Raw genomic sequence first — 13,961 nt, 5'->3', positions numbered from 1 at the left:
ATTCAAATCATGCAAGTTAGAGTCCAAAACAAGGGAAAAAGTGTTTGGAAAAGTAGATATGTTGGAGACGTATCGATCACTCAAGAGCAAAGATACAAGACAAAGACAAAAGCTTCGGCCCCTTTTTCGGTTTGTTCTTGAGTATAGGGATCCCGCACTATTAAGAGGGGATCATCGGATTTCGTGAAAGAACTTGCTCAAAACCCACAAAATATCCTCTCTCAACATCTCTGTTTCGTCTCTAATTCTTCCTCTACCTTGTGCACAAAAATTGTTATGATTCTAAGCTAGTAGGTTCAGCTATCACCGGACATCCTAAGGTCTACGGACGTCCGACCTATCACAGCCGACCGGGCATCCGGCTCTCCCTTGGTGTCCGGTGCATCTTCACAGAATACAAATTAGCGGAAGTCCGGTCTCAACGGACGACCGGTCACCGGATGGTCATTCCTCTCCAGATGTCCAGTACTGACCCAACAAAACATTTATTAACGGATTTCCGACCTCACCGGATGTCCAGCGACTGGACGACCGGCGTCTTCCAGACGTCCGCTGGCTGTGTGGCTCATGCCCCTTCTGTGGCCTGGTAGGCCTTCCAGCGGCCGGACGTCCGGTCCAATCTGAGTCACCGGTCGTCCAGTACTCACCGCACGTCCGACAGCTCCAGCACACTATGTGGCTCAACGGTCTGATTTACACTATCACTATATATAGCCTCCTCCCTCCCACGGGATAAGGCTGGTCATTCACTTTGAGCTTTATAATAACACATCTCACTCCCTCTCTTGATTCCCTACACAAAATCCTAGACCCCCAAGGGATTCGGGAACATTTGAGGAGAAGTTCTCCAATCAAGTGATAGATCCACTCCTTCCCCTTCTTCTCGCCAAAGGAATTCGTGATTTTAGCAAGTTCTTGAGCATTTCCCAACGTTCTTGTTACTCTTGGAGGTTGGAGACTCCTAGGAGGTAGGAGTCTTTCGGAGAGGAATCAACCATTGTGATTACCCCCGGAAAGGTTTGTGAGGGTTTGGAGACCACCCCAAGGTCTACCACTAGTGGTTGAGAAACGCCTTCGTGGTGTTCTCTCAAAGGGAGAATAGGGTGAGCCTTCGTGGTGTTGGTTTGCCTTCGTGGTAACATCCACCTCTCTAACGGTGACGTAGCTTCCCTCCAAGGAAGTGAACATCGGCATACATCCTCGTCTCTCGGTGTTGCGGTTATCCCTAACCCTAACTCCCTACTTGTGGTTACTTGTCTCTTAGTCTTTACTTATATCATATTGTGCTTGCTTACTCCCCTACTTGAGTTAATTGTTTACCTTGCTTAGCACATAGCTTCACACTTGCAATTGTTAGGCTCAACTTCATATTCCGCATCATTGCCTGAAATTGCTAAGTAACATTTAAATTTGTAATTTTACCTATTCACCCCCCCCCCCTCTAGCTCCATCTCGATCCTTTCACTAAGTTCATGATAAATTAAGTTCAATTAATCATATTACTTAAGAAATCCCACTTAGATTGACATCCCTCAAGTCATCTAAATGATACGTGATCCAAATCAACTAAACCATGTCTGATCATCACGTGAGATGGAGTAGTCATCAATGGTGAACATCTCTATGTTGATCATATCTACTATATGATTCACGTTCGACCTTTCGGTCTCTAGTGTTCCGAGGCAATGTTTGTACATGCTAGGCTCGACAAGTTTAAACCGAGTACTCCGCATGTGCAAAACTATCTTGCACCCATTGTATGTGAACATAGAGCCTATCACACCCGATCATCACATGGTGTCTCAGCACGAAGAACTATCGCAATGGTGCATACTCAGGGAGAACACTTATACCTTGAAATTTAGTTAAGGGATCATCTTATAATGCTACCGCCGTACTAAGCAAGATAAGATGCATAAAAGATAAACATCACATGGAATCAAAATATGTGACATGATATGGCCATATCATCTCGTGCTTTTGATCTCCATGTCCAAAGCATCGTCATGATCTCCATCATCATCGGCTCGACACCTTGATCTCCATCGTTGCATCGTGGTTGTCTCGCCAACTATTGCTTCTACAACTATCGCTAACGCATAGTGATAAAGTAAAGCAATTACATGGCGTTTGCATTTCATACAATAAAGAAACAACCATAAGGCTCCTGTCAGTTGCCGATAACTTTTACAAAACATGATCATCTCATACAATACATATATCACATCATGTCTTGACCATATCACATCACAACATGCCCTGCCAAAACAAGTTAGACGTCCTCTACTTTGTTGTTGCAAGTTTTACGTGGCTGCTACGGGCTTCTAGCAAGAACCGTTCTTACCTACACATCAAAACCACAACAGTGATTTATCAAGTTTGCTGTTTTAACCTTCAACAAGGACCGGCCACAGTCAAATTTGATTCAACTAAAGTTGGAGAAACACACACCTGCCAACCACCTTTATGCAAAACTAGTTGCATGTCTGTCGGTGGAACCAGTCTCATGAACGTGGTCATGTAAGGTTGGTCTGGGCCACTTCATCCAACAATACCGCCGAATCAAAATAAGATGTTGGTGGTAAGCAATATGACGATCACCTCCCACAACTCTTTGTGTTCTACTCGTGCATATCATCTATGCACAGACCTGGCTCGGATGCCACTGTTGGGAAATGTAGCATGCAATTTCAAAAAAAATCCTATGCTCACACAAGATCTATCTAGGAGATGCATAACAACGATATGGGGGATTTTGTCTACGTACCCTCATAGACTAAAAGCGGAAGCGTTTGACAATGCGGTTTATGTAGTCGAACTTCTTCTAGCTCCAACCGATCAAGTACCAAACGTACTGCACCTCCGAGTTCTGCACACGTTCAGCGCGATGTCGTTCCTTGCCTTGTTGATCCAGCAAGGTGTCGAGGAAGTAGATAAGTTCCGTCAGCACAACGGCGTGGTGATGGTGACGGTGAAGTGATCCGCGCAGTGCTTCTCCTAAGCACAACGAAGATGTGACTGGAAGAGTAAACTGTGAATGGGGCACCGCACACGGCGAACGATTGTTGTTGTGTGTTCTAGGCGCCCCTCCCCATGTATATATAGGTGGGAGGGGGAGGGGAGCAGCCATGGGGTTCCCCAAGTAGGAGGGATCCTACTTGGGCTCCTGCCCTAGGCCGGCGCCCCCCCCCCCTTTCCTTCTTTTGGCAATGAGGGGAAGGAAGGAGGAGGTGGTGCCTCCCCCCCCTTTCCTTTCTCTCACCAAGGGGGAAAGGTAAGAAGAGGTGGCGCCCCTCCTTTCCTTCCACTAGGGCCTGCGGCCAGGGAAAGGGGCGCACCCGCCCCTTGTGGGCTGGTCTGTCCCCCCCCCCTCGGCCTATTAAGCCCATATATTTGTCGGCGATGCCCAAAACTCCTTTCCGGTGACCCGATATGTACCCGGTACCCTCCGGAACAATTTTGGTGTCCGAATACCATCATCCTATATATAAATCTTTACCTGTCGACCATTTCGAGACTCCTTGTCATGTATGTGATCTCATCCGGACTCCAAACAATATTCGGTCACCAAATCACATAACTCATATAATACAATATCGTCATCGAATGTTAAGTGTGCGGACCCTACGGGTTCAAGAACTATGTAGACATGACCCAGACACCTCTCCGGTCAGTAACCAATAGCGGAACCTGGATGCTCATATTCGTTCCCACATATTCTACGAAGATCTTTATCGGTCAAACCATTATGACAACATACGTTATTCCCTTTGTCATCGGTATGTTACTTTCCCGAGATTCGATCGTCTGTATCTTCATACCTAGTTCAATCTCATTACCCATAAGTCTCTTTACTCGTTCCGTAATGCATCATCCTGCAACTAACCCATAAGTCACTTTGCTTGCAAGGCTTCTTATGATGTGCACTACCGAGAGGGCCCAGAGATACCTCTCCGATACTCGGAGTGATAAATCCTAATCTTGATCTATGCCAACCCAACAAACACCTTTGGAGATACCTGTAGAGCATCTTTATAATCAGCCAGTTTCGTTGTGACATTTGATAGCACACAAGGTATTTCTCCGGTATCCGGGAGTTGCATAATCTCATAGTCGGAGGAATATGTATTTGACATGAAGAAAGCAGTAGCAATAAAACTGAACAATCATAATCCAAATCAACTAAACCATGTCCGATCATCACGTGAGATGGAGTAGTCATCAATGGTGAACATCTCTATGTTGATCATATCTACTATATGATTCACGTTCGACCTTTTGGTTTCTAGTGTTCCGAGGCAATGTTTGTACATGCTAGGCTCGACAAGTTTAAACCGAGTATTCCGCATGTGCAAAACTATCTTGCACCCATTGTATGTGAACATAGAGCCTATCACACCCGATCATCACATGGTGTCTCAGCACGAAGAACTATCGCAATGGTGCATACTCAGGGAGAACACTTATACCTTGAAATTTAGTTAAGGGATCATCTTATAATGCTACCGCCGTACTAAGCAAGATAAGATGCATAAAAGATAAACATCACATGGAATCAAAATATGTGACATGATATGGCCATCATCATCTCGTGCTTTTGATCTCCATGTCCAAAGCATCGTCATGATCTCCATCATCATCGGCTCGACACCTTGATCTCCATCGTTGCATCGTGGTTGTCTCGCCAACTATTGCTTCTACAACTATCGCTAACGCATAGTGATAAAGTAAAGCAATTACATGGCGTTTGCATTTCATACAATAAAGAAACAACCATAAGGCTCCTGTCGGTTGCCGATAACTTTTACAAAACATGATCATCTCATACAATAACGTATATCACATCATGTCTTGACCATATCACATCACAACATGCCCTGCAAAAAAAAGTTAGACGTCCTCTACTTTGTTGTTGCAAGTTTTAAGTGGCTGCTACGGGCTTCTAGCAAGAACCGTTCTTACCTACACATCAAAACCACAACAGTGATTTATCAAGTTTGCTGTTTTAACCTTCAACAAGGACCGGCCACAGTCAAATTTGATTCAACTAAAGTTGGAGAAACACACACCTGCCAGCCACCTTTATGCAAAACTAGTTGTATGTCTGTCGGTGGAACCAGTCTCATGAACGTGGTCATGTAAGGTTGGTCTGGGCCACTTCATCCAACAATACCGCCGAATCAAAATAAGATGTTGGTGGTAAGCAATATGACGATCACCTCCCACAACTCTTTGTGTTCTACTCGTGCATATCATCTATGCACAGACCTGGCTCGGATGCCACTGTTGGGAAATGTAGCATGCAATTTCAAAAAAAATCCTATGCTCACACAAGATCTATCTAGGAGATGCATAACAACGATATGGGGGATTTTGTCTATGTACCCTCATAGACTGAAAGCGGAAGCGTTTGACAATGCGGTTTATGTAGTCGAACTTCTTCTAGCTCCAACCGATCAAGTACCAAACGTACGGCACCTCCGAGTTCTGCACACGTTGAGCGCGATGTCGTTCCTTGCCTTGTTGATCCAGCAAGGTGTCGAGGAAGTAGATAAGTTCCGTCAGCACAACGGCGTGGTGATGGTGACGGTGAAGTGATCCGTGGAGTGCTTCTCCTAAGCACAACGAAGATGTGACTGGAAGAGTAAACTGTGGATGGGGCACCGCACACGGCGAACGATTGTTGTTGTGTGTTCTAGGCGCCCCTCCCCATGTATATATAGGTGGGAGGGGGAGGGGAGCAGCCATGGGGTTCCCCAAGTAGGAGGGATCCTACTTGGGCTCCTGCCCTAGGCCGGCGCCACCCCCCCCCCCTTTCCTTCTTTTGGCAATGAGGGGAAGGAAGGAGGAGGTGGTGCCTCCCCCCCCCCCTTTCCTTTCTCTCATTAAGGGGGAAAGGTAAGAAGATGTGGCGCCCCTCCTTTCCTTCCTCTAGGGCCTGCGGCCAGGGAAAGGGGCGCACCCGCCCCTTGTGGGCTGGTCTGTCCCCCCCCCCTCGGCCTATTAAGCCAATATATTTGTCGGCGATGCCCAAAACTCCTTTCCGGTGACCCGATATGTACCCGGTACCCTCCGGAACAATTTTGGTGTCCGAATACCATCATCCTATATATAAATCTTTACCTGTCGACCATTTCGAGACTCCTTGTCATGTCTGTGATCTCATCCGGGACTCCGAACAATATTCGGTCACCAAATCACATAACTCATATAATACAATATCGTCATCGAATATTAAGCGTGCGGACCCTACGGGTTCAAGAACTATGTAGACATGACCCAGACACCTCTCCGGTCAGTAACCAAAAGCGGAACCTGGATGCTCATATTCGTTCCCACATATTCTACGAAGATCTTTATCGGTCAAACCATTATGACAACATACGTTATTCCCTTTGTCATCGGTATGTTACTTTCCCGAGATTCGATCGTCTGTATCTTCATACCTAGTTCAATCTCATTACCCATAAGTCTCTTTACTCGTTCCGTAATGCATCATCCTGCAACTAACCCATAAGTCACTTTGCTTGCAAGGCTTCTTATGATGTGCACTACCGAGAGGGCCCAGAGATACCTCTCCGATACTCGGAGTGACAAATCCTAATCTTGATCTATGCCAACCCAACAAACACCTTTGGAGATACCTGTAGAGCATCTTTATAATCAGCCAGTTTCATTGTGACATTTGATAGCACACAAGGTATTTCTCCGGTATCCGGGAGTTGCATAATCTCATAGTCGGAGGAATATGTATTTGACATGAAGAAAGCAGTAGCAATAAAACTGAACGATCATAATCCAAATCAACTAAACCATGTCCGATCATCACGTGAGATGGAGTAGTCATCAATGGTGAACATCTCTATGTTGATCATATCTACTATATGATTCATGTTCGACCTTTCGGTCTCTAGTGTTCCGAGGCAATGTTTGTACATGCTAGGCTCGACAAGTTTAAACCGAGTATTCCGCATGTGCAAAACTATCTTGCACCCATTGTATGTGAACATAGATCCTATCACACCCGATCATCACATGGTGTCTCAGCACGAAGAACTATCGCAATGGTGCATACTCAGGGAGAACACTTATACCTTGAAATTTAGTTAAGGGATCATCTTATAATGCTACCGCCGTACTAAGCAAGATAAGATGCATAAAAGATAAACATCACATGGAATCAAAATATGTGACATGATATGGCCATCATCATCTCGTGCTTTTGATCTCCATGTCCAAAGCATCGTCATGATCTCCATCATCATCGGCTCGACACCTTGATCTCCATCGTTGCATCGTGGTTGTCTCGCCAACTATTGCTTCTACAACTATCGCTAACGCATAGTGATAAAGTAAAGCAATTACATGGCGTTTGCATTTCATACAATAAAGAAACAACCATAAGGCTCCGGTCGGTTGCCGATAACTTTTACAAAACATGATCATCTCATACAATAACGTATATCACATCATGTCTTGACCATATCACATCACAACATGCCCTGCAAAAACAAGTTAGACGTCCTCTACTTTGTTGTTGCAAGTTTTACGTGGCTGCTATGGGCTTCTAGCAAGAACCGTTCTTACCTACACATCAAAACCACAACAGTGATTTATCAAGTTTGCTGTTTTAACCTTCAACAAGGACCGGCCACAGTCAAATTTGATTCAACTAAAGTTGGAGAAACACACACCCGCCAGCCATCTTTATGCAAAACTAGTTGCATGTCTGTCGGTGGAACCAGTCTCATGAACGTGGTCATATAAGGTTGGTCTGGGCCACTTCATCCAACAATACCGCCGAATCAAAATAAGATGTTGGTGGTAAGCAATATGACGATCACCTCCCACAACTCTTTGTGTTCTACTCGTGCATATCATCTATGCACAGACCTGGCTCGGATGCCACTGTTGGGAAATGTAGCATGCAATTTCAAAAAAAATCCTACGCTCACACAAGATCTAACTAGGAGATGCATAACAACGATAGGGGGGATTTTGTCTACGTACCCTCATAGACTGAAAGCGGAAGCGTTTGACAATGCGGTTTATGTAGTCGAACTTCTTCTAGCTCCAACCGATCAAGTACCAAACGTACGGAACCTCCGAGTTCTGCACACGTTCAGCTCGATGTCGTTCCTTGCCTTGTTGATCCAGCAAGGTGTTGAGGAAGTAGATAAGTTCCGTCAGCACGACGGTGTGGTGATGGTGACGGTGAAGTGATCCACGCAGTGCTTCTCCTAAGCACAACGAAGATGTGACTGGAAGAGTAAACTGTGGATGGGGCGCCGCACACGGCTAACGATTGTTGTTGTGTGTTCTAGGCGCCCCTCCCCATGTATATATAGGTGGGAGGGGGAGGGGAGCAGCCATGGGGTTCCCCAAGTAGGAGGGATCCTACTTGGGCTCCTGCCCTAGGCCGGTGCCCCCCCCCCTTTCCTTCTTTTGGCGATGAGGGGAAGGAAGGAGGAGGTGGCGCCTCCCACCCCCCCCCCTTTCCTTTCTCTCACCAAGGGGGAAAGGTAAGAAGAGGTGGCGCCCCTCCTTTCCTTCCTCTAGGGCCTGCGGTCAGGGAAAGGGGCACACCCGCCCCTTGTGGGCTGGTCTGTCCCCCCCCCCCCTTGGCCCATTAAGCCCATATATTTGTCGGCAATGCCCAAAACTCCTTTCCGGTGACCCGATATGTACCCGGTACCCTCCGGAACAATTTTGGTGTCCGAATACCATCATCCTATATATAAATCTTTACCTGTCAACCATTTCGAGACTCCTTGTCATGTTTGTGATCTCATCCGGGACTCCGAACAATATTCGGTCACCAAATCACATAACTCATATAATACAATATCGTCATCGAATGTTAAGCGTGCGCACCCTACGGGTTCGAGAACTATGTAGACATGACCGAGACACCTCTCCGATCAGTAACCAATAGCGGAACCTGGATGCTAATATTCGTTCCCACATATTCTACGAAGATCTTTATCGGTCAAACCATTATGACAACATACGTTATTCCCTTTGTCATTGGTATGTTACTTTCCCGAGATTCGATCGTCTGTATCTTCATACCTAGTTCAATCTCATTACCCATAAGTCTCTTTACTCGTTCCATAATGCATCATCCTGCAACTAACCCATAAGTCACTTTGCTTGCAAGGCTTCTTATGATGTGCACTACCGAGAGGGCCCAGAGATACCTCTCCGATACTCAGAGTGACAAATCCTAATCTTGATCTATGCCAACCCAACAAACACCTTTGGAGATACCTGTAGAGCATCTTTATAATCAGCCAGTTTCGTTGTGACATTTGATAGCACACAAGGTATTTCTCCGGTATCCGGGAGTTGCATAATCTCATAGTCAGAGGAATATGTATTTGACATGAATAAAGCAGTAGCAACAAAACTGAACGATCATAATGCTAAGATAACGAATGGGTATTGTCCATCACATCATTCTCCTAATGATGTGATCACGTTCATCAAATGACAACACAAGTTTATGGTTAGGAAACTTAACCATGTTTGATTAACGAGCTAGTCTAGTAGAGGCTTACTAGGGACACGGTGTTTTGTCTATGTATCCACACATGTATCAAGTTTCCGGTTAATACAATTCTAGCATGAATAATAAACATTTATCATGAAATAAGTAAATATAAAATAACAACTTTGTTATTGCCTCTAGGGCATATTTTCTTCAGTTCAGACCTCAGTACCTAAGAGAACCAACTGTGGTAGACACCGGGAGGCTCCTGGCAATCTCATAAGAAAGAGGGTGGCCAGGTTTTCTTGGATCTATTGACTGCATGCATTGAAAATGGAAGAACTGCCCGAAGGCTTTACATGGGCAATATCAGGGTCATGTTAAGAAGCCCACCATCATTCTTGAAGCAGTTGCATCACATGATATTTGGATTTGGCACGCTTTCTTTGGCATGCCCGGGTCTCATAGACATCAATGTGTTGCAATGATCGTCGTTGTTTGCGAGGCTGACTGAAGGAAAAGCTCCTCCTTGCCACTATACTATCAACGGACATGAGTACAACATGGGGTACTATATGGTTAATGGTATCTATTCTCCATGGGCTACCTCTATCAGCACCATCTCAAACCTAGTTGGCCAGAAAAAGGCTCACTTTGCCCAAAGACAAGAAACAACTAGAAAGGATGTCGAGAGAGCATTTGAAATTCTTCAGGCCTGTTTTTGTAGCTGTTCGTGGACCTGCAAAACAATGAGATCCGGAGACCTTGTGGGAGGTGATGACATGTTGTGTGTGAAGGAAATATGCCCTAGAGGCAATAATAAAGTTATTATGTATTTCCTTATTTCATGATAAATGTTTATTATTCATGCTAGAATTGTATTAACCGGAAACATAATACATGTGTGAATACATAGACAAACATAGTGTCACTAGTATGCCTCTACTTGACTAGCTCATTAATCAAAGATGGTTAAGTTTCCTAGCCATAGACATGAGTTGTCATTTGATTAACGGGATCACATCATTATGAGAATGATGTGATTGACTTGACCCATTCCGTTAGCTTAGCACTTGATCGTTTAGTATGTTGCTATTGCTTTCTTCATGAACTATACATGTTCCTATGACTATGAGATTATGCAACTCCCGTTTACCGGAGGAACACTTTGTGTGCTACCAAACGTCACAACGTAACTGGGTGATTATAAAGGTGCTCTACAGGTGTCTACGAAGGTACTTGTTGGGTTGGCGTATTTCGAGATTAGGATTTGTCACTCCGATTATCGGAGAGGTATCTCTGGGCCCTCTCGGTAGTGCACATCACTATAAGCCTTGCAAGCAATGTAGCTAATGAGTTAGTTACGGAATGATGCATTACATAACGAGTAAATAGACTTGCCGGTAATGAGATTTCACTAGGTATTGAGATACCGATGATCGAATCTCAGGCAAATAACATACCGATGACAAAGGGAACAACGTATGTTGTTATGCGGTTTGACCGATAAAGATCTTCGTAGAATATGTAGTAGCCAATATGGGCATCCAGGTTCCGCTATTGGTTATTGACCAGAGAGATGTCTCGGTCATGTCTACATAGTTCTCGAACCCGTAGGGTCCGCACGCTTAACGTTTATTGACGATATAGTATTATATGAGTTATGTGTGTTGGTAACCGAATATTGTTCGGAGTCCCGAATGAGATCACGAACATGATGAGGAACTCCGGAATGGTCCGGAGATGAAGTTTAATATATGGGATAATGTTGTTTGGTCTCCATAAGGGTTCCGGAATTCACCGGAAGGGGTTCCGGATGTTTCCCGACATATTTGGGTACGAGAACACGTTATTTGGGCCAAAGGGGAAAGCCCACAAGGTTTTTGGAAAGCCCAAAAGGAAGTTTTGCAGAGTCCAGGGGCCAGACGCCAGGGTCCCTGGCTTCTGGGTCCAGACGCCGGGAATCCTGGCGTCTGGCCCTGGAGTCTGAGAAGGACTCTTGCCTTTCGGGTGAAACCGACTTTGTGGAGGCTTTTACTCCAAGTTTCGACCACAAGGCTCAACATATAAATAGAAGGGCAGGGCTAGCACCAAAGACACATCAAGAAACACCAAGCCGTGTGCCGGCAACCCCGTCCCCTCTAGTTTATCCTCCGTCATAGTTTCCGTAGTGCTTAGGCGAAGCCCTGCGGAGATTGTTCTTCACCAACACCGTCACCACGCCGTCGTGCTGCCGGAACTCATCTACTACTTCGCCCGTCTTTCTGGATCGAGAAGACGAGGACGTCATCAAGCTGAACATGTGCAGAACTCGAAGGTGTTGTGCGTTCGGTATTTGGATAGGTCGGATCATGAAGACGTACGACTACATCAACCGCGTTGATAAACGCTTCCGCTTAGCGATCTTCAAGGGTATGAAGATACACTTCCCCTCTCGTTGCTATGCATCACCATGATCTTGTGTGTGCGTAGGAGAAATTTTTGAAATTACTACGTTCCCTAACAGTGGCATCCGAGCCTAGGTTTTATGCGTTGATGTTATATGCACGAGTAGAACACAAGTGAGTTGTGGGCGATATAAGTCATACTGCTTACCAGCATGTCATACTTTGGTTCGGCGGTATTGTTGGATGAAGCGGCCCGGACCGACATTACGCGTACGCTTACGCAAGATTGGTTCTACCGACGTGCTTTGCACACAGGTGGCTGGCGGGTGTCAGTTTCTCCAACTTTAGTTGAACCGAGTGTGGCTACGCCCGGTCCTTGAGAAGGTTAAAACAGCACTAACTTGACGAACTATCATTGTGGTTTTGATGCGTAGGTAAGAACGGTTCTTGCTCAGCCCGTAGCAGCCACGTAAAACTTGCAACAACAAAGTAGAGGACGTCTAACTTGTTTTTGCAGGGCATGTTGTGATGTGATATGGTCAAGACGTGATGCTATATTTTATTGTATGAGATGATCATGTTTTGTAACCGAGTTATCGGCAACTGGCAGGAGCCATATGGTTGTCACTTTATTGTATGCAATGCAATCGCCCTGTAATTGCTTTACTTTATCACTAAGCGATAGCGATAGTCATAGAAGCAATAGGTGGTGAAACGACAACGATGCTACGATGAAGATCAAGGTGTCGCGCCGGTGACGATGGTGATCATGACGGTGCTTCGAAGATGGAGATCACAAGCACAAGATGATGATGGCCATATCATATCACTTATATTGATTGCATGTGATGTTTATCCTTTATGCATCTTATCTTGCTTTGATTGACGGTAACATTATAAGATGATCTCTCACTAAGTTTCAAGATAAAAGTGTTCTCTCTGAGTATGCATCGTTGCCAAAGTTTGTCGTGCCCATACACCATGTGATGATCGGGTGTGATAAGCTCTACGTCCATCTACAACGGGTGCAAGCCAGTTTTGCACACGCGGAATACTCAAGTTAAACTTGACGAGCCTAGCATATGCAGATATGGCCTCGGAACAAGGAGACCGAAAGGTCGAACGTGAATCATATAGTAGATATGATCAACATAGTGATGTTCACCATTGAAAACTACTCCATTTCACGTGATGATCGGTTATGGTTTAGTTGATTTGGATCACGTGATCACTTAGATGATTAGAGGGATGTCTATCTAAGTGGGAGTTCTTAAGTAATATGCTTAATTGAACTTTAATTTACCATGAACTTAGTCCTGGTAGTATTTTGCAAATTATGTTGTAGATCAATAGCTCACGTTGTTGCTTCCCTATGTTTTTGCTTCCCTATGTTCTTATATGTGTTCCTAGAGAAAACTATGTTGAAAGATGATAGTAGCAATGATGCGGACTTGGTCCGTGATCTGAGGTTTATCCTCATTGCTGCACAGAAGAATTATGTCCTTGATGCACCGCTAGGTGACAGACCTATTGCAGGAGCAGATGCAGACGTTATGAACGTTTTGCTAGCTCAATATGATGACTACTTGGTACTTTTGTGCACCATGCTTCATGGCTTAGAATCGGGACTACAAAAATGTTTTTGAAACATCACGGAACATATGAGATGTTCCATGAGATGAAATTGATATTTCAGATTCATGTCCGTGTCAAGTGGTATGAGACCTCTGACAAATACTTCGCCTAAAAAATGGAGGAGAATTGCTCAACTAGTGAGCAAGTACTTAGATTGTCTGAGTACTACAATCGCTTGAATCAAGTGGGAGTTAATCTTCCAGATAAGATAGTGATTGGCAGAGTTCTCTAGTCACCATCACCAAGTTACTGGAACTTTGTGATGAACTATAATGCAAAGGATGACGAAAATGATTCTCGAGCTCTTCGTGATGCTGAAATCAATGAAGGTGGAAATCAAGAAAAGAGCATCAAGTGTTGATGATTGACAAGACCACTAGTTTCAAGAAAAGGGCAAAGGGAAAGAAAGGGAGCTTCAAGCAGAATGGCAAGCAAGTTGTCACTCCCGC

Source organism: Triticum aestivum, chromosome 5B (assembly GCF_018294505.1).
Source record: "Triticum aestivum cultivar Chinese Spring chromosome 5B, IWGSC CS RefSeq v2.1, whole genome shotgun sequence".
In the NCBI taxonomy this organism is placed as follows: domain Eukaryota; kingdom Viridiplantae; phylum Streptophyta; class Magnoliopsida; order Poales; family Poaceae; genus Triticum; species Triticum aestivum.
This window is presented reverse-complemented; position numbering follows the sequence as displayed.